The sequence below is a fragment of the Corvus moneduloides genome, chromosome 2, assembly GCF_009650955.1.
Source record: "Corvus moneduloides isolate bCorMon1 chromosome 2, bCorMon1.pri, whole genome shotgun sequence".
In the NCBI taxonomy this organism is placed as follows: domain Eukaryota; kingdom Metazoa; phylum Chordata; class Aves; order Passeriformes; family Corvidae; genus Corvus; species Corvus moneduloides.
In genome coordinates, this window is record NC_045477.1 from 118,169,646 (window position 1) to 118,193,440 (window position 23,795).

General features: G+C 44.5%; 1 protein-coding gene across 3 annotated transcripts in view; it reads right to left on the reverse strand.

Annotated features, from left to right (window-relative positions):
* Positions 1 to 1,593, reverse strand: part of AGPAT3 (1-acylglycerol-3-phosphate O-acyltransferase 3) — an 89,107-nt gene extending 87,514 nt beyond the window's left edge. For 2 of the 3 annotated variants that reach the window (XM_032101002.1, XM_032100997.1), the window contains exon 1: positions 985 to 1,261. The gene's annotated coding sequence lies outside the window, so the exon portion shown is untranslated. Of the gene's footprint in view, positions 1 to 984; positions 1,262 to 1,571 lie in introns of those variants that run through there. The other variant, XM_032101005.1, reaches the window with a different exon arrangement.
* Positions 1,594 to 23,795: the final 22,202 nt, after the last annotated feature.

Consider the following 23,795-nt stretch of genomic DNA (forward strand, 5'->3'; position numbering starts at 1 on the left):
GAAGGGGAAAGGGCATGAAGTTTATTTTGGACTTGAAATTAATGAGTAAGATAACATGATGAACTAATAAGATTATTACTGCTTTGAAGAATGAGCAGCAAGATTACTGGAAACTCTGACACTTTCCTTTCTCATACCACACCTGCTCTCTGCCTAATCAATGAGGAAATATGAAGATTCAAGGAAGAAAAAATATTGGAGGGGAAGAACATATAAGTGTGGCATCGAACAGGTAACAATCTCAACACAAAAATTTCCATCAGAATACAGTGTATTAAAAGCTCTAAGGGGATAATCAGCGTGCTTATTTATTTAGATGCCTACACATTAGGCTAACGCCTTAATATATCCATGAGCATCCTCTGAACAGATCCAGGCACAACAACATTCTATTTGGTTGCCTCTCTCAGATCAATAGGGTTTGCTCTTCTCCATTTTGCACTCGCAAGCCGTGCACCCAGGTACAGCCCGGCTCTTCCGAAATGGGCTTGCTTTCTTTCTTTTTGTTTTAAGCCGCTCCCCCACTTTTTACCCATCCATCCATGCATCCATCCATCCATCCTCCCCTCGCAGTCGGCGGGGAGCCCAGCCGCCCTCCTCACGGCAGCGAGCCGCCAGCCTGCGCCTCCCGGGACGGCGTCCATCTCACCCGGGATGGGCAGGATGCGTTCCAGCCGGGAGCATTGTGCCCTTCCCCGCACCGCCGCCGTGCCCCCGCCCCGGGTACCACCCGCCGGCGCACAAAGCGCTGCCCCCGCCGGCGGCACCGGCACCGCCGGACCGAGCCGGACTGGGCCCGGCGCGGCTCCTCCCGAGCCGCCGCAGCGGGGGCGGCGCGCCGGGGCCTTTCCGAAGGGGCTCCCGGCCGAGCCCCCGGCGTGCGGCAGCGCCGGGCGGGGGATGCTGCCCCGGCCGCCCAGGCTCCGCCGCCCGCCTCCCCCCCGCATCCCGGTACCCGCGCCTCGCCGGCGGAGCGGCACCAACCTGCAGTCCCCGCCGCCGCCGCCTCCTCCTCCTCCTCCTCCTCTTCCTCGGCAAGAGCCGGAGCTGCCTCTGCCCGCTTCAGCCTCCAGCCCCCGGCGGCGGCGGGCTGGCTCGGCGCCGCTGCCCTCGGGAGGCGGGGAAGGGGCGAGCGGGGCGGGCGGCTGCGGGAGCGTCGCTCATTGAGTGCGGCAGCCCCGGCTGCCGCCGCCGCCGCTCCCCGCAGCCGCTACTTCCTGTGCGGCGATGGTTCAGTTCCTCCCGGGCCGCTGGGGGCAGGAGAGCCGGGGGGCGGAGGAGGAGGAGAGGGGGAAGGTCGGGTCAGATAGCGGGGGCGGCAGCGGCCGCCGCCGCCGCTCCTCCCGCCGGGCGCGGCTCCGCCCCGCAGCGCACGGTCGGGGCTCCGCGCTGCCCGCGCCGCAGCGGGACGCGATGCGGCGGAGCCGCCCCCCTACGCCCGCACCGCTCCCGCCCCAGCGCCCATCACCCTGCGCTCTGGTGTGCCCGGTGGTGGCCGTGGGGAGATTACCCAGCCCGGAGACGGGAGTGCGGCTCCCCCGCAGCCCCACCGCTCGCCCGGGGCCGCTCACCGGAGACATGTTTCTGGCTCCCGCCGCTGCCCCCGGGGAGCGCGGTCCGTGTGGCCGCCCGGCAGCGCATCCCGCGGCACGCAGGGAGGGAGGGAGGGATGCAGGGAGGGAGGTGCCCGCGGGCCCGGCCCCGCCGCAGCCGCCCCGCGGGGCTGGGAAGGAGCGGGCGGCCGCCGCAGGGCTGAGCGAAGCTCCCGGGCACGGGGGATCTGTGTGGGAGAAAGGCGGAGATGGAGCCGTGGGGGCTCGATGACGGAAACTCTAAGTAAGGCAGGAAACGGGCACGTAACGGTGTAAATAAATGGCACAGTCCCGGGGCGGGATGGAGGAGAAGCGATGGAGGGAGCGGGGGCCCGGCTGCAGACGCTCCATGCGCTGTAAATCCATGCCCTGCCAAGGACCCCACGTGGTGGAAGCGCTCCGTGAAAGGAGCAGAATCTCACCTGGGCTATTGATTGTTATTTGATTGGTACAAATGTGACACCAACAGTCTGACAGTGTCTTTGTGTTCCTACATATAAAGGAGCAGGTCAGAACACATCAAAGGTAGTACAAGTTCGGTCCGTTTTTCAGAATAAGTTTTAAAAGATGATGATTTCGTTTGTAATCTTATTCGTTCTCTTCAGGGTGTGACAGGACTGCATGCAGGGTCTGTCCTGGCTGGAGAAATTCAACATGGTGAGGCTTTTATGGGCGATGAGTTGGTATAGGCAGGTTTTAGTCTCCTTTGTTGGATGCAGCATGGGAAGTGTCAAAGCTTGGAAGTCAAAACCTTTTCTTAAAAAAAAGAATAAAACTAGTTAAATCGGAACAACATTTTAAAATACCAGTGTCTGACGTTATCCTTCAAACACCTTACTGATGCCACTAAATAATTAGGCATAATCTCCAAGATGGTGAATGCTTGCAGCTCTTAAAGCTTTTTCTTCAAGATTACATATGTTCATTATGTCTGAAAGATAGTTCCAAAATATAGATTTTGAGGAGACTAACATTAGGCAGTAATGTGGAAAGAGAGGGTCTTAGTGCTCTCTGAATCTTCACAATAAGGCAAATATTGCCCTCAGCAGCTATGGTAGACCTATATAAAAAAAAGTGTGTTTAACTGTGGTTTAGGTTTCAAATGTCCTCCCTCTTTTGCCTGTGATATATGACATTCAGAACATAACTCGATCTACTTTAGAAAAGTAAACACAAGGAATATCTAAATATTTATGTTCTGTGTTTAGTTGAAGTGCCATTAAATCCCTTTATTGCTGTGCTTTTACTACCATCACAGAACTCTCAGCTGGTTTCCAGTTGTAGTAGGAGGCAGAGATTCTGCCCTTAGGTCAGGTGGGTGTGTTGCTTTTCCTTACCTCTCTCTCCTCCAGCACAGCCTGTTCCTGGCAGTTCTGATCAGCCCCATCTAATGATGCTCAGCCCACACTGGCTTGGCCAACCACAAAACCTTTGGCTGGTCTCCTGTGCTGATGTAGCTTTACAGGAGGCTGCCATAAATTTCAGCAGCCACCCTGGCTTCCTGAAGAACATCCCAGGTGTATTTCAGTCCTCCCATGGAATGGAGATTGGACAAAGGCACTTTAGCCTTCCTCTGAGGGTCCCAGTGCTGAGCCTCCTGTTTGTCTTCATTTGCCACACAGGTAGCACACAGGTATTTGCAGCTCATTTTTTTCTGCAACTTCTGGGTTTGGACAAGGATGCTCATAGAATAGCGCTTCAATTTTTTTCTCTGTGTGAACTTTAGTGTACCTCACAAGTCGTTTTCTAGATAAGAAATAGCTCATTCAGAGAAATTACCTCATAGAAGTAGCTCATGGCAGTTTGACTGCAGAAACAGAGCATGATGTCATTCTTCAGTCAGAAAAATACTCAGATGCTATCACCAACAGGAGGACAGTTAAGCTTGCCTGACCTGTTTCTGGCCTACCCAAATTTTAACTACAGCAAAGTGTAAATTCCCTGTATTATTATATACTGGCAGTCCTACTTTGCAGTGCTTATTGTGTGCAGTGAGTGTTGGGCATGTAAAGATCAAATGATCCAGACTAAAATCTGGAAGGATGGTGCATTCATGGGGTATTTTAGCATGAGACAGATGAAAGAAAGAAAAGGAAATACATTTAAAGTTTAGAAATAAAAATGGTGAATACAGAAACAGCATTTTAAAAAATCCCCAAAGGCAGCGCTTACGAAGTTTGCCAAGAAGTGAGTTCGCACCTTCCTGCTAAGCTGTGTTCTCACATCTTCTGCAAATTACATCTTCTCTTTCTCAGCACTTAAGAGAGCTCTGTGAAGTTCTGGCCATTACCTCTGGAATGAAACTGAGAGCAGCTCTCCTGATATTTATCCATTATCATCCCCAGGCTTAAAATGAGCTCTTCCATGGAAAAGTTTGCTGTGTGCGTGAAGGAAGATTTCAAATAAAGCACTACTAACCTTTTCAGTTGAGCAAAATCCACTTAACACATCAAAGCAGTTGAAATCTACTTAAGAGCAGCTATTTCAGAGAACCCCAACAGGTCTGCAGGGTATCCTGGAAAGAAAGTCTCCTGCATTGATCTTCTCTTGTCAATTTTTCTGAAAGCATGAATATAATCAGAAGCAGATTTTCTCTGCACCTGAAGAGACTCTCTTAGTTTTTCAGATGTACCCCTTTGTACCCATCTCACCTGCCATAGCCCCTCCTTCCCCAGATCTCATTCTGGCTTCTCAAACCATTGGTTAGAACTCACTGGAGAATGTTTCCATGTTAGATTTCAGTACTGAGCTGTGTCTATGGCATGTTCAACACCCGGGTGCAAAGGCAGCTCCTCATTGTTTCCAGTTAAGTGCGGAGAAGCCCCAGTTCCCTTCTGGACTGAGCAGAATGCAGGCAACCACTTGCATGTTGGTACAGCAGGTCCTGCACGAGCTGCTGAAAGGTCAGGGAGACTTGAAGCTGACACTGAACTGGGGCTCATCTGTTCTTAAAAATTCAGGGGCGCTCCAGCAAGCGCAGATACACAGCTTTGGTCACGTGTGAAAGCACAACAGCAACAATACTGTCATTTTCTGGTGTTGACACACGCTGTCCTAAATTTCAGCTCTAATTAATTGGAGGTCTTAACAAAAAACACATGCTGACACAATGCATTAAGGTCCATGTGATACAAAAGATGGAGAAAGCCAGAATTCATCCCCCAAAGTGGTTAATACTTTAAATCCAACCTAACTGAACATCCGCTTAGCTTACCAAATGTTCAGCGGTGCCTTATACTCATTACTGCAATATTCCCTGCTTTGCCGTGTTCTTGGCAGTGTTGTGCTGTTGATAATGACAAAGGAACAGAAACCTGTACTATGAGCACAGCTTTCTACCAGTTACCTGAAAACTAATTGCTGTTAGAGCTGAAATTTCTTAATGTATAAAACTTTTTCTTTCCTATGGGGAAGTGTAGTCAGCTTTCATTTGGTCATTTCTGAGTTACACAAGCATTAAAAAAATTCCTATCACCATAATTACAAAGACTTCCAGTATGGTGGAAGAAATGATTAGAAACAAAGATGCTGCAAGCTATAAATACATATATAGAGGGCATTTCAGAAGGGACTGCTGATTTGGAGTGCCTATGTGTACTTCAAGGGCCCAGCTTTTCTAAAGCTGTTGAGTTTGTATAAACAGTTCCCTTCCAGATGTCTCTGTTATATATATGCTTGTTATTTTTCTCTTTCTCCCCTCTCAGATTTAGCGTTGGCTCAATTAGGAATGAACTCAGAAAGTCTGATAGACAGAGTTGCTTATGAGACTGGGACACAGGAATTCCCGTTTTAGGAAAGCCAGATGATTTTATCCAGAGGTGACATCCCTAGATTTTCATCTCCATGTGCATTGTTTAAGAAACTTCAGGCAACTAAGCAGAATTTAAGCAGGAAATGTAGGCACCTCTGTGAGTTGGGAGGCATAGAAGGCAGCTTAAACTCCTTTTGTGCGCTTTAGACGCCTAAGTGCTTAGCTGCTGTTGTGGTTGGAAATGGACTTTAAATCATATTAAATCCTAGTGTAGTTTAATTTGGATTTTCCTGATGCCTTGTACATTTCTTTGAATGAAATCCCAACAAAACTACATATTGCCAGCAACAGATAAGTATGTGTATATGCTGTACTTGTCTGCATCTTTTAAAAGGGTGATGAAGTTTAAAAAAATAAATAAAATGTAAGGTAATGTTAAGCTGTTTCATTGGGCAGAAGTAAGGAAAATCAGTAATGTCTCTTTTCCACTGGAAAATTAATTCTATGTCTTTACAGAAGAGTCTTCCAATACAAAAATCACATGATGCTGGGAAATAGGTCATGCCGCTCAGCAAAGAACAAAACCTTGCACAATACAAACACACAATGCACATTTTGCTGTAACTACAATCCCTACACTTTTTCTCAAAATTTCATTTGTTGTCTTTGGATGCCCTGAGGTGAATTTTAGTTCTGTTCTTCTCACACAGCACTTGGAGCTAAACCAAACACCCTTGATTTATACTGAAATTGCATAATTTTGCCTGTCGTCTAGGAGCTTTATTTTGTACATCTTTTTAAGGAAAAAAGTACTATTAATGTTAGTGGGAGTTCTTCTGTACAAAGAAAGCAGAATCACAGTCCTATACATAATTGAATCGGAGGAAATGCTGGAAAAATACTGTTTTGGTGCAACCCCTCATAGCAGTATATATTCACTCCCTCTCTTTGCAGTTTGTTTTCAGCCTCAGCAGCCTGAGCATGGCTCACTGTCCCAGCCAGGCCTGTATCCCACTGATAACACAGGCAGCCCAGTGAGTGTAAACATCTGTACTTTAGATGCCGAGTGGGAAATGAATCCAGCACGTGCTGCGTTGTGTGGCTGCAGAAGTGTGGATCTGGAAGGGACCCTGGAGATCACTTAGCCCAGTGCTCATTTATCTGGTCCAAGTGCTGCATAAGCACTTCAGATAAAATTAAGGGGTTTTGAAATGCACCCATGCAGGTTTCCATTTTCCAGCGGAAATCCTTGGGTTCAGCTTTGAGTGACTCTTTACTTGGTTTCCTTTAATGAACTGATTTTCTTGCTTGCATGTATGTAGGTTTGATCCTGAGTTTTCATGTCCATCAACCACCTTCTGACAGATTATGAGGTGTGCACAGTCCCCAGATCACAGAGTTCACCTATAGAAAACATCTATATGGAAAAGAAGAATGGGGTAATGAAAATCCTACTAAACACACATGGTCAAGGAAACAGAGCTGAGTTCACTGGGGATTCTTAATTCTGAATTTCCTGGTGTTTGCCACAGACACAGGAAATTGATTTGTCAGTGTTTGAGTCTCTAAAGTAATTCTGGAAGCTTAGGCAATCGATTTCCCTTTGCATTGCTGGAATGGTGGATCTGCGCCAAAATGTGGACACAAATGAAGTCCCTCAGCTTTGGGAATGCATCAGGAGAGGTTCTCTGCCAGCCACAGTACCTTGCTCTCTAGAGGCACTCTGACACTGCTCGGTTTTGCTGTGTTTATGGTGGCGGTCAGCGCTGCAGGCAGCGCCTCCAGATTTACAGCTGAGGGTTGACAAACCAACGTGCCTATTCCATGCACTGCTCCAGCAAAAACCTCTCAGAGATAAGCTGTCTCTTCTGGTTTTGGCCAGAGCTGCTGGCAGGCTGCCCTGTTGTGTATAAACATGTAAACCACAAAAAGATAAAAGACTGCAGTGTGCCAGATCCCTAATATAGATGAAAACTTGATTTTTACCTCTGTGTGGAAGAAGTTGCCTTTTCCTGGCTTTGGAAGCATTTGCAGTTCATTAAGCTGCTGTTACATGGAAGGGGATGTGCTTCCCACAATGGTTTTGATTTACTTCAAAATGCTTTTCTGGAGTAATTGATTGCTTTGCCGGCTTGAAACTCAATAAGCATGGTTTTAAAAGGGCAAAGATTTAGTGGTGCTGCAGTCTGTGCCATAAATCTCTGTTGATTTACTAATGAATGGATGAGGCCAGAAATGATCATCCAATATTATCTGTCATCATTGTTCACAATCCCTGATTTATGGACTGACTCCTTGTTTTCTCAGGTGTGGTTTGGTGACGCTTGTGGAGTCAGACTGGCATTGTGACAATATATCTGAGAGGAAAACCACGCCCTGTTTGTGCCATCAGTTAATGTTGTAGGTACAGGTGCAAGATAAGCCCCCAAGCTCAGGTGGGAACAGGTAAGCAGGTGGTGGCAACATTTGTGTTAGTCAGGCTTATTTGTATGGTTTTCTGTATGTGTTAATTGCTAGACATGAGTAATCTTCCCCAGACAGTGAAATGAAAATTGAATGTCACGCTATCTGTTTGGTCTGTACATCTGTTACTGGTGCTTTGGTTTGCATAATAGTGGTGAATTTTTGTGCAGTTTAGAGTACATACATATTTTTTTGCAGATTTCAGTGTCATTGCCACATTTCTGAGGCTAAGTGGAGAAGAGAAAGGAGCCAATGGACATCCCTCCCTGCAAGAGTGTGAAAGGCATTTGTAATTCCCACAGCCGTAGAAATCCCACGGCTGATGAATTGCTGCTTCACAATCTACATTCACAAAACACAAGCTTGGAGAAATGCCAGTTCCACGGTTGTGTCACAGCCTGGACTTGCCAGAGCTGGGAATGATAGTAGGGCATGGCAGATTTGGTGTCATCAGCAGTGCTTCAGCATATCTACAGTTGGGAAGAAATGTCTGGATGTATTTGTGTCAGAAGAGAAATCAGCAATTACTGATAGGGAGTCTCTGAGGCACATCCAAGTGCATCATCACATGAAGCAGACTGTCTCCTCTCAGATGAAAAAAGACCAACCAAAAACCCCAAAGCAACCATATTTGAAAGAACCAGGGATTCTTCAAGCACTGGTAAGTGTAAGGCACAGTAACTAAATGCCCAAGTAAAGGAATCTGCTGGAAAGGAAATGGACAACTGGTACTTCCCAACTTTCCTATGGGAGATTGGGGCTGCAAAACCCTGTTATCATTGTACTTGCTCCTATGTATACACTGAGAATGAGGAGGTCATTATAGCAAACTAAGAGTGGGACTGCTAGTCTGGAGTCTGGATTAGAAAATGCCCCTTAATGCAAACATTTTCTGGTTGGAAATAGGATATCCATTAATCCAAGTGCAAGAACTGTGACTGACTTCACAGTGAGATTTATACCTCTGTGAAATCACATACATATATGTCAGTATTTAGAGGATTCATGGAAGAAACACTTCCCATTGTAAATGAGAGAATGAATTTGAGGAACTACAAAACACTCTTGTCAAGACAGAAAAAAAGTTACCTTCAGGTAGCTTGTTTGTAAAATGTTTGCTATGGATAATCTGTTGGTAAAAACATAGATGACATTTCAGAGCTCAAACCAAGCAAATCCAAAGCAACACGGAGGCAACAGATTTTGAGCAGAGAAGCATCACAGCAAAGATCTGACTTCTCTAGTAACACCCTGTGAATCACTGTGAGGGCAAGGACAGGCAGAAGGGAACAGGAGGCCAGCTGAAACCATCCCAGGAAATCGCTGTGAAGTACAAACTGAATCAAATCCAAGGGACGAGTGGATATGTGCAGACCTTCCAGAAGTGTATTAGCACTCCAGAAGGGAAGTGGTAGATTTGACATGGCATTTGGTATTTGCCAGGAGGTGCCAATAAAGGCACTGCAAGGAGCAAAGGAAATTCCTCTTCTGTAACACACCTGCAAGACACACAATCTAAGAACAGAGACCCTTTTTGTATAGTTCTATTTACAAACCAGGATTCATCAAATTATCACTTGAGAACGGAGAAGTTTCTAGTGAGAAGCTGCATGACAAAGTTCACTGTCCCAGACATGGAACCTCAATCAGCCTCACCAAAAACCACTGAGAGGAAACTGAGCTTCTGAAATCAGCACAGGAGATACACACAGATGTGCTGCTTCACACGTTCTCCAGGATGAGGGACCAGATCAACCTCACTAAAGGCACAGAAACCTTGGATTCAGCAATGCTGTGCTGCACTGGAGTATTGGAAAACTGCTGCTGCTTGCATCTTATTTTTTCTGAAACACAGTCTTGGGCAAGACTCCCTGACAACAATAACAACAACAACAATAACACATATTCCCTGATGAGTGGCTTTTGGGATGAGACATGGCTTGTACATGTTTCTGCCATCAGCAGAGCCTCAGGAGCCCTGCTGCTTACAGACTTTTTGCAGGCTTGGATATCAGGGGACTTCCCACCAGGAGCTGCAGCATTCCCATGTCGCAGTGTGAAGTGCAGGGGCTGGTGCCTCTGGGCACTGGGAGACACTGGGCTGTGCCAAATGTGGGTGCAGGTAGAGCCAGGAGACAGGGGTTAACTCCAGACACTTACTGCCACACAGCAGTCACCAGTGTGCCTGGAATGGGTGCTTGGAATTGAGAAACTGGAGACAGCCACGTAGTGTGTGCACTATTTATTTTCAGTTAAGGTTTGGAGGAGAAGGAAAATAACAATACTGCTTCAATTATGCATCTTGTATCATAGTATTGCCTTGCAGTAAGCATTATGGGCATTCATCAAGAAAGAGGAATATTCCATTTGTTTGTGGTGCATTTAAGCAATGAATATTTGTACTTGTATTGCAACTTTATCTTCTAACTATAGCTATGAGAAGTTCAAGCATTTTTGCACCAAATACATTTGTCACTGATGGGAGGAGGTTGCCATAAATACATTAATTACTAACTGATAGACTGCTACAAAGAGAAGGTGGTTATATCTAAAACAAGCCTAGAAATATAGATGTCTCCAACAAAGCATCTTTAGAATTTGCTGCCTTCAGTGATACCAAGAGCTGAAATTTCCACACTTGTCTCACTGGCTACATGACCCTCAAAGAGTGAAAGAAGCAGTGTGCTATGGCTTTGCTGCAATTGTATTGTCATCTCAACAGAATTCCATATCATCAAAACATGAAACAGGTAAAAAAAGTGAATACCTGCAAAATATTAAAATCAGCAGCTGTTCAGTACTAGAATAAGTGCATTTGAAAGATTTTCTTACCCAGTGATTGAATAAAGCCTTGGCAAATTCTAAAAATATTAAGAAGTCCAATTACTTGAGGAATCAGAACATCTGAAAAATACTTTCTGAAGCTTTTAAGTTAGAGGAAAGGAGTGAATAGTCATTTGTTTGTCTAATACTTTAAATGCAGACAGGTTCCAGAGAAGGTTCTAGGCAAATACATAACAGATGTGAAATACTGACTTCCCACATATTTTTCAGTTTCATTCTTTATCAAAAGTACTTGGCAGGAATTCATATCAAATTAAGTTCCTTTTTTTGTTTTACTGTCATTATATCACTCAGCACATTAGGAATGCAAAAATTAAGCATTTGGATAGATGTATGTTAGAGCAGGTAGTTAATTTAGTAAGTATATACACAGATCTTGTTTGCAAGAAAAAATCTGACAGTGTAAAATTATATATGATTGCAAAACAACCTGTTTTAATGGCTTTAATGCAACAATAACCAACTTCTCCAAATGAAAATAGCAAAAGGATGAAGGGCCAAAAAAAAAAAGCTTAAGATTGATTATATAAATCAGTGAATATCCAACTATGCCTTAAACCATGATTGAAGTGACTATGGATTCGAAATTAGAATTCTTGGGTACTACAATTTCCAATCCATGAAAAGCTTTTTCCTCTAAGAAAGGGATTCTTTCCTCATGCAAAATTTGAAATAGGAATATTCCTCGTAGCAGAGCTTTTAAAACTCTAGCTGTTGAAATGTAAATATGGGATACAGGCACACACACAGCCCTGAGAATATGCAGGTACATTTTGCCTGGCTTGCAGCTGCCCAGTTACTGTTCAAGAGAGAAAAAACATGTATTTAAGTGGCAACAAAACACAAAGGAGAAACAAATCCTTCTGGCTTGGAACCCGAAAAAAACAAACAAACAAACAAATCCTAATGTCACAGATCAGGCTGCTTTTGTTGCTTGAGTGCACAGACCAGCTTTCCAGTCACAGGACTAACTGAAAGTATGAGAAAGGAAGAGAGCAGAAATTAATATCTGGATTTTCTTTTTTTCCATTCAACAAGATATTACCTCCTTACAATGTATTCCATCCACCACACAGCTTACAGAACAAGTACTGATGATTAGAGTGTTTCATAAGACAGTCTGAACATGGGTTTTTGGGAAAAGCTATAAAAGTTGCCATTTCCAACTGGGAGGCAGCTCATTAGAAGGCATGAGATCAACTCAAATTATGCCAAGAGGGAGAAACAAGAAGGCAAAAAGATCCCAAGGTAGGCTGTTATAAGTATAGATTATTTGCCTTGCTTTAAATTTAAGGCATATTTAACAAAGGGGATGTTTTCTGTTACTCCCTGGAGACTTTAAAAATAAATCTACTCTGCTTTCTGTAATTTTTCCTTGGTTTTAATTGCTCAGGACTCCTGGGTTCTGCCGTGGTAGCAGTCATTAAATCAGCGACTGATGCATCAACATCTCAGTGTTTATTTACCTACCTCTGGATTTGGTTAAAGGTAGGTAAACAGGCTTTCTAGGTTTTAGTAGGTGTTAATTATTTGATTGTAAAGCACAGTGAGGCATCTGTGCCTGAAAAAATGGCTCCTGTGCCTTTCGAGTGGCTTCTAAGTAAATCCTCCCACTTCTCCCCAGTGGGGCAGCCTCACCAGTTAAGTGGAAAGGCAATCCTAAATTCACTCAAGGATGTTCAGTGTACTGAACCCACCCTGCCCTTCATTTCTAGCTGCTGCCAACTGGCTTCTCTCACCAAGCAGTGCCCCACGGCCCTGGCCACAGTCCTTACAGACAGCCCTTGTTTTTTGGGAAGGGGGGAAAACAGACAATCTAACCATGGATGTCTGCATGAAGGGGATTTTTTACCTTCCTTTAGCTGGTTTTTACTCAAACTTGCTCCTTGGCATTGACTGTGATTAGGAGGTGCAGCAGGCTTGGGTGGCTTGGGTTTGGGTTTTTAATAGGTTTTCAAAGCTTCACCAGCAATGTTGGACTATCAAGTGCTGTACCTGTGTAGGGAGTTTAGGGCCATCACCATCAGATGATGCAGAAGAGAGTTTTCCTTAAGTTATGCTTTTAAATGCCACCAAGATAAGGGAAAATTCCTGCAGTCTTGAATTAAAGGTTTTTTACACTTACTGTCTCGAGACCATAAGCATTTATGATCGTAATTGATAGACACACTTAACTATTGCCTTTGCAGCATTAAATTTTACAGCTGCTGCTTGCAAAATCTGCTGTTCAAAGTAGTCTGAATTTATTAAGTCAAGGGTTTAAGGGTAGCTTCTCTTAAAACAAACAAACAAACAACCAAAACCCAGCACTACAGCCAGAAAACCAGAAACAATTAAGACAGGTCTTAAGAAATCTTAATACAGTGTAATTGCCTTGTCAGGGAGCGGAAGGGAATGTCATGTTCATGTTGCTTCCTCTTCCCCTAAATCAAGAAGTGGAATTAAGTGAAGCTGATGCAATCAGAGCTCTGATTTGGCTGTGGTTGTGCAGCTGTGTCAAGCAGTGGCAGCTCTAATCTCTGCCTTGCCATGACACAGCACAGGCTGTGCAGGAGGCAGCTCCAAGGAGCTCTCCAGTACAACTCCCTCCACAGAAAATTTCCCCCCTTCTCCCTTTCTTTCTTCTCCATTTTGCCTACACTAAGCACTTTTCATGGTAGTGTTGTATCCTATAATTTGTCAGAAAATATGCAAAAATATTTACAGTAAATCCACACGGTATATGGCAGTTTTGTTGCCATTTCCCTAAATTCACCCACTAGTTAAAATCAAGATAAAGTCCACATTAAATGCAAGGGCAGAGGATGCTTTCTGAGCGCCAATGTCCTCCTAAATTCAAGGTGCAGAGGAATGAGTTACAAGGAGAGGAGGGCAGGGAAGTGGCCTCAGCAGCCAAAGGGATAAGTTGGTGTTTTGTCTTGTGGGGGTGACCAGAGGCCCACATGCTGAGGGAAGGTGGTCTGGGGAATTCTGCACAGCCAGAAGTCATTATCAGGAAGCAAATAATAACTGATGAGACACTTGATCAAAAACAGAGGAAAGTGGTGTGGGATAGAAGTGTTGATGATTGCAAGAAACTGTGAGATAGTGACATCTCCTTTCAAACCAGCAATCTGACCACCCAAGAGAGGTGACTGGTGTTGCAGAGTTCACTCGGTGAAACCAATATCCTTCCCAAGACAAACACAGGGACCACAGAAGTCCTGCTCTCCATCTCCTGGGGCTGAGCCTCGTGGTGTAATTCAGATCACACAGACTTCCAAGGCCACTCAGCTCCACTGATGCATACCAACATCAGCCTCACATGACATTTGCAAAATTTCAGGAGTTTTGAGGAATTTGGAGGCTACTGAATGAAAATAATTTCTGAGTTAGGAACAGGAGTGCAGACAGCCACAAGCTCTGGAAGCCATGCACACCTAGCAAATGAGGGACTCAGTTTTGATGCTCCAACTTGCATGTAGACAGAAACCTGTGCAGTCAGAGTGGCTTCGTTGCAGCTGAAGGAGAACCTGTCCCCAGAGGAAGTAAACCTGACTGAATTGTTCAGGAGGGCAACGTGGTAACAACTAATGGCAAAGAAGAACCACCAAATAAACATTGGTTTAGCAAAAATTCATGTCTGAAGAGAAATTTAACCAAGGCACCAAGGGCATGACAGGAAGAATGTCTTTTTTTCTATAAATCAGCACTTGATGGACTGGGTAATAAATGAGATTTGGGATTTCTTAAGTAGCTCAGCCTGTTTAGCTTAATAAGGAAAGAGTGATAATTACATGATAGGTTGTAAATATCTATCTACAGGGGACCAGAAATCTGATTAGTGAGGGCTCTTCCACCTACCAAACAAAAAAGTCCAATTGTCTAGATGAAGCTGTAAACTCAAACTAAAAATGACATGCGAAGTCTGAAACGTGAGGGTAGGTGACTATTACCAAGCTACACTAATGTTGAACTTCCCATTTCTTGAATCCATTAGAAAGCTGTATCAATGGCTATGGTGGATTTCCTACTTCTGATAAAATTAAAACTAAAAAACGAAAAGTTATGTTTGTTTGTTGTTTTGTTGGGGTCTTTTCCCCCCTAAAATACGTGGTTTTAACAAGATTTTTGGGAAAGTGTTGTAGACATGTTCACCCTACATAATCAAAACTCCATGTGATTTATAATCTGCAAATCCCTCTTTTGTGCAAACTCATCTTTTCAAGGTGCTTAGCAGGGTTTATCAGAAAGTTAAAGGAGTAAATTTTGGTGGGAACTGCTTGTCAAAATATTGGTAGCCCCCTAGCATGGCATCCTCATGGGATCCTCACTTTGAAATCACAAATGTGTGTGAGAAAATGACCCAGAGCTATGCAGAGCAGCACCAGTAAAATGGCAATGTTCTGGAGAGATTTTTCTCAAGAATACCTAAACAGAAAGAAACTGAAATGATTCAAAATACAAAGGGAAATATCTGCAGTTGAAATTAACTGTCACATCCATCAAATGTTGGATTTAAGCCTGGCACTTTACACTAAGCAAGAATTGCTTCCAGATTTCCACCAGTCACAAATTGACAGTCTGGGCTAAACAGACCATAATGTGAGCACTAAGAGAATTTTGATGAAATTGGACAAAGGGTGAAGAGAATTCCAAAAGCTCCACATCTGGTGGTTTAGAAAAAGAGAAGTTTTAGCAGAGAGTCGCTTAATCCAGACCTGGTATAAGTGAACACACCTCTGGCCTCCTGTGGGTGATGAAGCCACACACTGAGATGGACCAATAGCACTGCAAAGTCACAGGGTGAACCTCTCTGGGATCTGCCTTAATTTTTAAAAAATCAGAGCAGAGATCCAATAAAAGAACATTTCTGCCCCTATTCTCCCTCTCCATCCAAGGCACATAGAAGAACTTTGCTACAGAGTCTGGAGCCCAAGGGTTTGGGCAAATATGAGTGACCATCACTGGGATATAAATTATATGTCCACATATAAAAATAGATTACCAAGACAAGGAGAGAATTCCTTAGGTTATTTCCACACCTTATTTTTGTAGCTTTTCAGAACAGCAGCAGAGTTTGGCCACTCTTAACTAACCTAAATAGCCTTCTTCTTAACATGGTTTAGGTCAAAAGCTAATTGCTTTTGTTTGGGGTTTTTTTTGAAGAAGGGATTTCACATCTGAATTTTAGGGATACTGATCTGAAATCTCAGATTGAAGTCACTCTCCATGAGATTTGCTTCCAGACTTGAGGCATTATTGATTGTGTAGCAGGTTTAAAATCAAATTAAATGCAGCAATTTGCCCCCAGGAAAATTGTGTACAAAAAAAAGAAAATGTTTCTCCAAGAAAATCTCCTAAAGGAGAAAAAAAAAAGGAAAAATAAGGAAAAAAAGGGTGAAACAAAAATAAATAAACCCCCATTGCTTAATTAAATCTCTTTCTATGTGACAACATTTTTTTCTCTTTAGAGAGAATTATTTCTAACTTTGATTGTGAAGAACACTGGTGGAACAGCTCTTGTGTGAGCCACAGCAAGCAGCAGCAGTGCCAAAAGCATAGCTAGGATTTTTCTGGGTTGCTGGGACAGTAGTGAAACTGCTATCATGTCACCTAGGAAGATAAAAATGATGCACTTTTCACAAATTCAGACAAAGATGTGACCGCAGTCAGATTTTGAGAAGGAACATTTCCATCCATTGTATCAAACTGGAGCTCGTTGTCTACCCTACACTCTGATGTATTTTGGGATGTTTTCTAACATATCTTTTTTTCTCATCTCCCAGGATTGCATCAAACCAATCTGCTTACAGCATTACACATCAACAGCCAAGGAGAGGAGAGGGAATAAGACATTTCTACCAGCTCCATTTGCAAAGCTCACATGAATCAAAATCAAGCACTGTGGTGCTTCTAAGCAGCCCTGACTGCTGAACCCTGGAGCTTTAACTTATCATTTAAACAGTGGGGTTACTGCTTGTGTCAGCAATCATGTCTGAGCTCTCTGGAATTTGAGGGGGGGAAAAAAGTGAAGTCAAACTCCCCTTTTTCTGTCTCAATTAAAAATGCTGTGATTCCCAGGGTGAGGCCCTGTTGGGCAATACCTTCGTGGTATTTGCTTTTCATTCTGCACAATTAATAGGTGATTGGCAGCTGTCCGTGCTGATGAGGGCAAGTTCCTCCGTGCTCACTGCCCCAAATCTTGCCCCAGGCACCAACCCTGTCTCTTAGATGCTTAGCCCCTAGGGCATGCTGCTGTTAGGGTATGAGCCATTCTTTCCCAGGGATATGGGAACCCCTGCCCCAGCTGCCAGAAAATCCTGACTGCAAGGAGTTCTGATGGGAAAGGGATCAGCTGGAGAGGGTTCCCACTGTGGGCAAGGCACAGAGTCCTATTTGGAGGAGGCCTTGGTAGGAGAGCTTGCATTTGGGAGCTGATGGATAAAGAGAGGGTAACCCATGAACACACATGGGGCAGCTGCAGAATCACAGAACAATTTGGGTTGGAAGGGACCTTTAAAGATCAACCAGTCCAAACCCCTAGAAGGGAGGCTCAAAGAGGACACAGAGGAATCGGTGGGTGATGTGGGACAAGATTGCTGTAGCATATTAAAAAGGGTGGGGAACTGCACATGGCTTGTGCACAGAGGCAGCCCAAGCCCTTGGCATTTATCCCTGTTCTGTCCCAGCTCCTCTGGGCTGTACCCTCGGCAGGGACAATGCAGCACACCCAAGCAGAAGGCAATTAAACTTCCTTCTGTACAGCAGCAGGGACTCTTTTTTTAGCTTCAGAAATCTGCTCTCCAGGGCCCAAATTGAACTTCAATCTACAGTTGAGCAGCACTATGGGGGCTCTGCTCTCAACTGGAGTACCTGGGAATTACTGCAATGTAAATAATAATTCCATAATATTCATGTAAGCCTGTTGTTGGATTGCAGCATCACACATTAGAGTTTAACATGCCTGGCACAAGGTTGCTCATGCATATTCTTGCAGAGGGTTTAATTGGGAGGGCTAAATAGCTATGAAGGGGTTACTCTGACATTTCTTCTGAGGGTAATATGGGTTGCGCTGCCTACAACCCAGTAGATCCATATGGAGGATTTTGCCTTAAAACTGGCTTTTATTCAAGGCTCTTCAGAGAATTTCCCTGCTTTGCTTTTCAAATGCAGTCACAAGAGGAAAGGAAAAATGTATCTGAAAAATTTCACTGTTGTGGGATTATTTTCCTTCATTTTGCTATAGATGTATATTGTTTCCCTCCTTTGCAAAGTAGCTTTGAAATACACAGGCTAAAAGGGGCAGAGAACATTTATTTTTATTTACTGCAGAGAGCTTATGGCTTGGATAAATTTCCCAGGTGCAACCATAGCCTTACAGAAGCCAGTAATATCTCTCCACTGCCTTTGTGGGGCTGAGTGAAGGGAAAGCAATCCAATGGTGGGATATTGTTGGTGTCTCCTCTTTTCCAGAGGTAACACTCAACTCGAATCTAAACAAACCTTGGCTTGACTTTTGGTTTTATGCTTGAGGGTCACAAGTCTCAGTTTTTTTTAGGCTGCACATGGACCTGCTTCTAAAAACAGTGGACTCTTCCCACAAGTACATCTGGTGCCTTCGCTCTGATGTCCAGGAAACGAGCTTCCCCCCTACTATCACACTGCTGTGTTAAGAATGAGGTTTTGTAATATACTGAGAGTAAAAGCCATACATGAATTTGTTAATTCAAAAAGATCTTGCACTAAGACTATAAATAAAATACCCCGAGAAGGCAGCACAGGCCATCCTCCTGCCAGGAGATACTGAAGTACTGTTGAAATCAGAGGACCCCAGAGGGCACCAAAGTTATCAAACTGCAAAACTGATGGATGTCAGGATGATATATGTTCGTCTTTTGCATACCTGTGCTGATGACTTTCTGGTGGCAGATATTCCCAAATTTGAGTAATCATGCTAGAAAATCATACTGAACTGCAAGGACTGCAGCTGTAATGAGCAAGATTATATTTCTACACTTTGCCTGTTTGGCATCGAAATCATTTTGCATTCAAGTAATTTCTCTGACTGGTTAACTGCTTTTTTCTTTTTCTAATGAGTAAGTTCACCTAGTTTGGCAAAATACACGTGCACATTCCAAATTCTGCTTATTTACAGCACTGATTCTATAACTCCATAAATGTCCAGCTTAATTTTGTGGTGAGTTATGTGTGGTGGAAGTCACCACAAGAATTTCATTAGCCTCAGCTCTAAAGCAGTGGCAGTAATTGCTGTAAGGCTATAAAGATTGAGCAGGATGTCATAAAAACACAACAGTGGCGATAAGAAATGTAAATATCTTTGCTACCTGGAGACCAGTTAATCTGTGCAGGCAATGTATCATATTCTATACATTTGTAATATTTCTCTCTGCGCATCCTGTTGGCTGCAAGAACCTTTATACTGCAAAAAACTTGACTCTGACTCTCAGCAGGTCACTCATTGTCAAAACTGCAGCGTTAATTTGTACTGCTTATAGTGAGTAATAACTCGTTGAAGAAAAGAGCTATCAACAGGAAATATTGGAGTGGAGACTGGGTAACGACCCACAGTGACACTCAGTCTTTTCAAAAATGACCTGTCCACAACCTCTCTGGGCAACCTGTGCCAGGGCCTCACCACCCTCACAGCAAAGAATTTCTTCCTAATACCTAACCTAAACTTCCCTCTTTCCCACTTGTTCTATCACTCCATGTCCTTGTGAAAAACTCCTCTCCAGCTTTCTTGTAAGGCCTTTAGAAGGCTTCTCTAAGGCTGCTCTCCTAAATATAATTTGTGTTCTCCAACAGACAACAGAATCTCATCACTCCCTTCTTATGAAGTTGTGTCAGTGGTAGTTCTATACCCACACTGTCCTGCCCAAGCCCTGACAAGTCAATCTCTTTTTCCTAATGTAGCAAAGTGTCCTAAGAAAGATGAAAATGCAGGCACCTGCTTCTAGCTCCAAATCTGCCGTTCCACTGCAAGCAAGGCAAGCACTACTCTGCAAGAGCTAGGATGGTGCCTCCACACATGTAGCAAATCTTGGCAGTGCTAGAGACCAAACACCTCCATTTTAATACGCCTCTGAGTCATCATCCCCATGAGGTACAGGCTGTGTGGCTGCAGTTCCCTGAGCTGACATGAAGGAAAATAAACACTGCTCTGAGAGAAGCAGAGCTGAGGAAGCTCAGTCTTCTATGGTCTTGCATCTTACATCTCTGCTCTTCACACAGTATCCCCTTCTACCTTCCTTTGTCTCCTGCAATTCACCCTTTTTCTCTGATTTCTCCAGCACCCCTCGCATCTCCTCACTATTGCATCCCATGCACGTGCACATCCTGCCTCCAACCTCTTCCCATGTACTAAGTGAGGGGCAGTTTCTGTTGTGGCCAGTCCCAAGCCACAGATGTGCTGATTGTTTGGGCATCTGACCACAGACTGACCCTCCCACAGGTCAAACACACCCAGTGACTGCCAGCACAGGCTGCAGTCTTTCCCAGAGGAGGACACACATAGGAACTTCACTATCTCTGTGCCTTCAAGTCACCTCTCAAATTTGGGTGAAACTGGTTGGTTTTGAGGGGGAAATTGGCAGACAAGTGATGTCGGAAAAAAAAGTCCATGGACTCCAGTGGGAGGAGAAATTGCAGTCCAAACCAATGTGGTTGATAAAAGCAAGCTCCCTTTATTAGCAATCCAAAGGCACTTATATAGTATACCAGCTTGTTAACTCTTAAGTGGCTTAAAACTTATCAAAGTGCATTTCTGCTTCTGCATAATTGGACTTACATTGGCAAGCTTCTACAGTTATGTTATGATTAAAAGAATTCAGTGTTCACCCTCCTCCCTCCAGGTCTTATCTCCACAGCTGCACCTTCTCAAACTCCCTTCTTGTTCCCAGGCCTGTTTTTCACACAGGGATTTTCTCATGGAGGGTTTTTCTCACACAGGCCTTTTGCTTGCAGGCTCTTGCTTGTACAGTTCTTTTATTGATCCCATAATTCTATCAATGATCCATGCCCCTGATCCTCTAACCATATCCCAACAAAGTGTGATCTCATGGTCTTTGGGAGACCTGTGGAGAAGGCAGTGGGGTTTTCGCAGTTATGGTGGTACAACCAGGCAACACCAAGGCCCAAGCCTATGGGACATCATGTAGCAAGTATCTCTGGCTTTCTTTTGGCTCTCTTGCTCTCCTCTTTGTTTTAAAGCTGCAGGGTCCAAAACTGCCAGATCTCTGAGGCCATGGTTGCACAAGCTGCCCTCGATGTGATGTCTGTCCCTTTGTAACAGCCCCTCAGGCAGGGCTGACTCAAGTGTCCTCACAGCCTTGTGAGAGACAGAAACTGGAAGCTGATCTGACTGCAGGGAAAAGAAATGGCAAAAAAAAAAAGGCAAAATGGGGGTAGGCATGGGAACATTAGAGTTCATGGCAGTAATGCTTAAACCAGCACCACTGCTAGGAAGTGTCTGATACGCCCTGAATTCAGAGCTCAGAGAGGTAAACACCAGCCTAATACAGGCACAGGTCACTTCCTACAAAAAAGAAGGGAAAATGAAGATGCAAGAATTCCTTCACAGCTGCAGCCCCTGAGCTGTGAGAGGCAGGGGCAAAGCAGCCCTGAGCAGAAGCAGTGGCAGAGCCCATCTGCCCCCTCCACGTACAACCACAGCAAAGCCCTCTCAGACAAAGGCAAAGACACAACTACACATCTCAGGCCCTGGAAAGATACAAAAATCCCTCACTACAGCTGTCCTTTTGCAAACCCTGAACTTTCCTTATTCCTGCCCATTTTCAAGGAATTTTCCCACCAAGGGTTTTGTGCACAAAGGCAGACAAACTGCAGAGCCTTTGTCAGCATTATGCTGTGTCCAAGCTAATAATCCTAACTGAGAGGCTGAGCCTGACCTCAGGCTCAGCACTACAGCTCAGAGCACGAGCAAACTCTCCTCACAGAGTCTGCAGAAAGGCTGAGAGGGCTTGGCTTGCAGAGCCACTGCAATCACTGGTTGAAACTGAAGTGATTACCCTTGACCAGGGGAAAAAAAATCAACCAGTGAACCAACAAAACAAACAAAACAAACCAACCAACCAAAACGCAAAACCAAAAAAAACCTCCACAAAATACAAAAAGCCCAGGGACGTCTTAAAACATCTACTGGGAAGTGGTAGGGAAACCAAATGTACACAGCATCTCTACCACCAAGGAGAAGTTATTCCTACATGGAGATTTGTAACATAAGTAAGTCTGGTTGGAACAAAGCGTGAATGGAAATGTGTTTTTGAAATCACCAGAAAAAAACCCCAGCAAAAGAAGGGTTAAAAGAAAAGCCTCTGCCAGTACCCAAGGTCCAGCAGACGGCTATGACACACTAATGAAGGTGTTTATGCCAAGACCAGAACGTCTGTGCTCAGATAAAAGCACAGCTGAGATGGTTCCTCAACAGCAGATCCCACAGGATGAGGGCAGCAGTATTACAGGTACCTCTAAGGATCCCCAAACGTGGATGCACAGACAAAGCACAGCAAGGTTTGCTAGCAGTCATGAAGAAGGAAATTAACAAAATTCTGAGGCAAATGGGTCATACCATAATTGTTGGCTTCCAAAAGGTGTTAAAGGCCAATCCAAACCCAACTGGCCATCACCAATGAAGAGGAGCCGCCTGTGCCTCTTATTCTCCACGTTACACACAATTGATCCTTGGCCAAACTGCTTGAACTCACACTTCTGCTTCCCTGTGCATGACTGTAACAGGCTGTGAGTGTAGAGGGCAAAATCTGCCGTGCAAAAATCCCTTGAATCTCCCTCAGACATCACTTTGAGTTCTGCTGCTCTGGTTTCCTGCAAAACCTGCTTTCGTCCAAAAGCGTAGAGACAAACAAATAAAAAGGTTCATAGCTCTGAGACATAATCTATTCACAGCTTGCCCCTCACTCATAGTTTTATGCGCTCCTGAAAGGATTGCACTTACCAGCTGATTTTTTTTTATTAGCACTTATCTTTATCTGAAGTAGCTGAACAGGTGGAAAGGGTTTAATGATTGGCGGCTTCCCAAATCCATCCCTCTCATCTTCCAGGTCTTCTCTTCCTCCTCCTGCTGCTTTACTGGAACGGGTGAGCTGTGTCCCTTGTTCCTACTTCTTCTCCCTGATCCCAGCTATAGACCACCATGTTTGGGAAGTGTCACAGCAATGAGGTGAGTGATCCTTTTCTCCCAAGCACTTCCCCTTCCTGCCTTCCTCTGCTGACAGCAGCAAAAAACAGATCAGCAAGAAGCCAGAGTTCCATCAAGATGACTGAAGCATCAGGCTGTGACCTGTCAAATCCCTCTGAAACCTTCTTTTATTGTCTTCAAAACGAGCATTTCTGCAGAGTCCCTTCTGGTGTTCAGTGCCTACTCTGTTTTGGCCTGATTCTTACTAATGCTTAATGTCATTTCCGATATCCCATTCATATCAGACATGAACCTCATTTTATTTGGCTATCAGTCATTTTTCTCCACTTAATAGGTACAAAGTAATCATAGATTCAGTGGCTCTTCTCTGTTCTTCAGGAAGCTGAAATTCAGAGCTGTTAGAGACACAACTACCATCTTCCTGGGCATCCTCCCATATGTGAATGCAAGGCATGAAAGAGCTTTTATTATGAAGGAGTTAAAGCAGAGTCAAGGCATAGCTGGAGCAGGGCAAAGGTATTTAGCAGAGCTCAGAACTGTCAAAATCCACTGTGCTACGCCCTGCTGCTCACCAGAGTGACCCACAGCTCCCTGGGTTCTTCACAGCTCTTCCCCTCTTCCCTCCTGCCTTTGGATGATCCAGAATTAACCATCTTTCTCCTCTTTTTGCTGGAACTGTGCCATCTCCCCATCCCTCCCTGTCCCCTTGAAGACTTCCATGACTGGTTTGGGACCTTGCAGTTTCCTGCCCTTCCTGTAAACCTAAGTTGAGGGATCTCCTTGCTGCCCAGTGGTGTAAAGCAGTGAGGAGCTGAGCCAAAGTGCAGGCAGAAAATCACCTGTGCAAATCCTTATTTGTGTGGCTGCTGGGGGATGTTAAGCTTTATATCTGTGCTGCAGCTTCATTAAAATAAAAATACTAGGAACAGGGAAAAAGCCTCCTGATTTGACCCCAACTTTTTCCCAG